The sequence below is a fragment of the Mus caroli genome, chromosome 2 (genome assembly GCF_900094665.2).
Source record: "Mus caroli chromosome 2, CAROLI_EIJ_v1.1, whole genome shotgun sequence".
Lineage (NCBI taxonomy): Eukaryota > Metazoa > Chordata > Mammalia > Rodentia > Muridae > Mus > Mus caroli.
In genome coordinates this window covers 22,539,310-22,544,517 of record NC_034571.1, presented here as the reverse complement: position 1 = coordinate 22,544,517, position 5,208 = coordinate 22,539,310, and positions in this window count along the sequence as shown.

Here is a 5,208-nt window from a genome sequence, read left to right as displayed (position 1 = left end):
ATAAATTATAAAGTGGACAAAATCTAACAAAACAGCACCAGTGTTGACCTCTGACCTCTACATCGCGCACGCACACACAAGCTACACGTGGATCCACATACATGCCTGTGCATGCAAATAAATTTTAAAATTAAAAGATTAAAGCCTGGGCCCATAAACTGTTATGTGACACATGTGGCCTGGGGACATTGACCATATTTATTAAGGCAGAGACCTGTTTGGAAGAGATGTGGGCACTTGGCCCCACCTTTTCCTTTCTCGACACTAAGTGTTCTGGCCAAGATGGAGGTGCATGGAGGATCCCCACTCCTGCTGCTACCCAGTCTCTGAGGCGCTGCTCCTGTGTGAGGAATCTCTGGACAATTCACAGGCTTCTGTAGACCGGGAAGGAGATGAGGGAATAGATAGGCATTGTGCAGTCAGTCTGACAGAACTGGAGTAACAGGAAGGAAATAAGGGGGGAAAAACCCTTCTCATTACCAGCGTGGGGAGGCTTCTTTGTCTTGGCTTTTTCCCCCATTTTACTCATCATAAACGTCGTGAAGGCCCTCAGAGCATCTAGGTTGGTTTTCAGGGTGCGGCCTGCAGAACAGATGGGCTGAAGCTGAGTGCTTGCAGGGCAAAGCCTCCAAGACACATGCAGAAGAGAAGAGCCCTGCTCCAGGCTGGAAACAGGCAGCTCCTCCCCAGGGCCCCAGGCATTCACTAGAACTGCTGACCCACGAGTGCCCAGACCTAGAGGAAGCTCTCAGGCTTACTTGGAACACCAGGTGTGAATGAGTATGCTGTGGGACTTAAAACCCCCAAGATGTCTCCCTTTGAGACTCCCTAGGACAGGCCTGCCACCCGCCCAGTCCTGGTGAGCAGGAGACACATGTAGAAATCTCTGCACAGACACTCCTCCTGGGTTCAGGGATGCCCTGCCCCACCCTGTCCCAGCCCTTCAAGGACAGAAGCCCTAAGATCCACAAAGATCTCTTTTTTGAGAAGCATCATTTGAGAAGACAGAGTCTAGCCATCCATAACTCATTTCAAAAAATCACACCAGGCAGTGGTGGCTCACACCTTTAATCCCAGCACTTGGGAGGCAGAGGCAGGTGGATTTCTGAGTTCGAGGCCAGCCTGGTCTACAGAGTGAGTTCCAGGACAGCCAGGGCTATACAGAGAAACCCTGTCTCGAAAAACAAAACAAACAAACAAAATCAGAGCCCAGCTCCTCCTAGTAGAACCCCATCTTCTGGGCCATAAAAGCCCATTCCCCCATCCAAGAAAGGCTCATCATGCAGAGTGATATCCCCAGCTCCCCCAGGGCCCCCTGGCAGATCCTTGGCCCAGGCCTCTCCCCTATAATACTGGGTCTCAAGAGGCTGCACCGTGGACTCCTCCCACCTCCTAACCAGTTATGTGCTTCACCCCCAAATCTAACCCACAGTCTTTTTCATAATCTGCAGGCAGGGCCTATGGGCAGCTGCTCTTGTCCTGTAGATCCCTGGTCCATAAAGAGACCCAGAACAGGTCATTGTTGGGACTTGTGGGCCCAAAGCCTTCATGAGGTTAAAGCCAAAGGCAGTAAAACAAGAAGTGGCATGGGGAGATGAGCAAAGAATGTTAACCAGAGCCAGGGAGGTAGCCGTGAGGCTGCACATCAGGAAGGGCCAGGGAGGCAGCCCTGTGAGGCTACAGATCAGGAAGGCTCTAGGGTACACCACTGAGGAACACTGTGGCAAGAGCCTTGGGGCTCAAGGTGGACATGTGGCTCTCTCAGATTCTCACTGCTCACCTTTGAAAAGTGTTCTTTCCCTGGGAGCATCCTGTGCCAAGCAGGGTTTTGGACAATGTGCCAAGATCTACCCTCAGGATGCCATAACTCCACACTTACCACCGTAACACATGCCACAGAATAAATAACTCATGGCACATGGCACAGATGTCCAAAGATTCCTGGGGCCAAATAAACCCAAACTAGATCTACACAAGACTATGACAAAGACTGACTAGGTCAGGGGTGCAGGAGACATTTACATGCTGGAAATAGCCAAGTCCACCCAAGACTCAGGCACAATGGTTAATAAGGTAAGATCAGAAAAAGAGAGGACAAAAGGCTTAGAGCCCAACCCACCAAACCCGGACATACAGAGGGGCTCTCTGAGCTATGGAAAATGAAACAGGCCTGAAAAGAAAACATAAGCCAGGTCAGTGCCTATGCCCAGGAGTCCATGCTAAAAGACAAAGAGTGGAGCTCACCCATGAGCATCACCATCTGGTAGTACTGATAGTTCATTTTGCCCCTGAAGTAGGCAATGGCAGACTCCTTCCCAGGCAGGAAATGGATGTAGATGACATGCCTCCACCCTGTGGACAACACAGCCATGGGAGAAGTCCGTCTCCCGCTGGGCCTTTACTGAAATAAGAATTGGAACCCAGATACTCACATGTGAGGAACATGCCAGGGTCCTCTCCCTCATACAGAGGCAGCTTGTACTGAATACAGCCAATGGGTTTCCTAGAACACAGCATCCAAGTATGGCTCTCCCCAGGGCACACAGTCCTTCCCCATTCTTATCTCTGGGGCCCATGCTGGCCTCTCCAGAAGCAAGTAATCCTGTACAAGAAATCCTCTCACCCTATTCAGCATGGGCATAGACCACAGCAAGTTAGCTCTCTGACCTCATGAAGAGGTCACCTGGTGTGTTGCCCAGGCAACACAGAAGATGCCACATTCCTCAATGACTACTAGAGGTGAGGCAGTCTGTGCTTAGTCACACTTAGAACTGTTTGGCAGCAGCAGCAGCAGAGATTACCTCCACAGAGACCACTCACGTCAGGTTCATCCTGAACTCCAACTCATCAAGACTGTTTCTCTCAAAGGTGAAGGGAGGCAGCGGGTCTTTCCAACTCGACTCAGGAATAGGCATGTCTCCTGCCCAGCAACTTATGTACCACTTTCCCAAGATCTGCAGTTGGAGGCCACAAGTACACACAGTTGCAGGGAGAAGGGAATCAGGAAGAGGGTGGGTGAGAGGTAGGAGGAGAATGTGGTCAGGTCTCAGTGCAAGATGGAAGGGTCCGAGATGCCAGGATGTCAGGAGGAGTCCCGACCATAGCTGTCTCTCACCAACAGCAGCAGTAGGTAGAACCAGGCAGACAGGGCAGAGGCCTCCTAGGAGAAACACTTCCTGGGAAGAGCCCTGACCACAGACCCTGCACAGGCATCCAGAGGGAACTGAGAACGGTGATCTAGAGGACAGGTTGACCTTTCACTTCAGGGAGCTGGGCGGGCGACAGGGTAGAATGGACACGGCTGAGGGGGTGACCTGAGATAAACATGACTGTACCAACTGACCACGGTCTGCTTCACTGTCTACAGTCAACGTGCTAAGGTGTGACAAGGAACGGACTTCTCAGTTTCTCCTGAAATCTTTAGGAAGTTGGCTCTGTCCCCCAGATGCACAACAGTCACAGGGGCCTTAACCTGGATGAAATCTGAAATCAGCTTATTGGAAGAATATGAGAAGTGCCTCTGAAGCGCACACTCGCACACACACACACACACACACACACACACACACTCACACACGCACACACACACTGAGAGAAAGGAAGGAAGGAAGCCTATCCTTGGGAGTCCAGCTAGAGCCAGGACAGGGTCCACCTAGCAAGCCTCCCCTGTCCCCCAGCAGCCTCTTAGTCTCTAAGTGCACACAGTGAGAAGAAGGACAGGACCATGGCCTGGAACACCTGCTCAAGCCCCACTCCCACCTGAGAAGATCCCACCAAGCACAGGAGAGAGGTGTTTTTTTTTTTTCAACATCACCTGTGGCTTCCATCAGCAGGCCTGAGACACACCCAGTCCAAGGTCTGAGCTTGGAAGCCAGTTGCTACCCTCAGTCCTCCCTCCCCAGAGCCATCACCTCCTCAGCACTGGCAGGAGTCAGAGGAGGCATCATGGCTCGAACCACAGAGAGCAGGCCCAGCCCTGCAGTGAGTGTGAGCAGCTGCATGGCCTCAGCTCAGCTCTGTGCTTCTAGTCTCTCAGCTCCTTGTGCTGCCACCGCTACTGCTGCCGCTGCTGCTGCTGCCGCTGCTCCTACTCCCTGACATGCAGAATTGCTCTGGAAGCAGAATCCTGCCTTCCACAATCCACACCAAAGTCTTTGTCCACACCCCTCTGTCCAGGAGATTGCAGTTTTGTTTGGATCGATGTGAAGAGATGTTAATTTGTTCAATTAACCTCAGGACTGCCTCTGGCACTTCTCAGGACCCTGGCCCAGTGAGAATATTCTCAGAGCAGGAAGTGCCCTACTTAGGAATCTGAAGCCAAGAGCATGACACAAGAGCCCCACAGGAGAGCTCACACCCTTCTCAGGATCCAGGATCAGACAAGGAGTGCTTGAGATCACCCAAGAGCTGCTTGTCTGTGCTCAGGCCTCAGTCCCCTCCCTGAGGGAAGTCTCCTTGCCTCCTGCTTCCTCCTGAGGTGGGACAAAAACACCAGGAGAATAAAGAAGCCACAGGAAGAGAAAGCAGCCACTCTGCCGGTACTTGCACAAGAGTCAGCACCGGGCAGAACCTCACAGACAAGGTTATGAACCGTGCTTACAACCAAAATACACCCTCACCTCCTGTGGCTATGGTAGGAATTCTTTTGGCCTTTTTTGACTGATGCTTTTTTCATGTTGCCTTGTAAACCTGTAAGTGCACTTGATGTTGCCTATACACTGAGAACTAAAGTGAATTATTTGGATTTGAAAAAATTTTAAAAAAGCATGCCGAAACAGTTTTTGCTTCACTTTTTTTTAAAGATTTGTTTTTATTTATATGTGTGTGTGTGTGGGGGGGGGTTACATGTGTGTGGGTATCCAGGAAGTCCAAAAGAGGGCATCATATCACCATGTGGGTGCTGGGAACTGAACTCAAGTCCTCTGAAGAGCTACAAGTGCTCTTAAGCGCTGAACTATGATGGTTAGTCCTGATTGTCAGCTTGGTGAAATGTAGAATCACCACGAAAGCAAACTTTGGGGGAATCCTAGATTATGCTTCCTGAGGAGGGAAGACCTACCCTGAGTCTGGGTAGCATCACCCCATGGCCTGAGGTCCAAGATTAAAAAAGACAGAGCCGGGCGTGGTGGCACACGCCTTTAATCCCAGCACTCGGGAGGCAGAGGCAGGCGGATTTCTGAGTTCGAGGCCAGCCTGGTCTACAGAGTG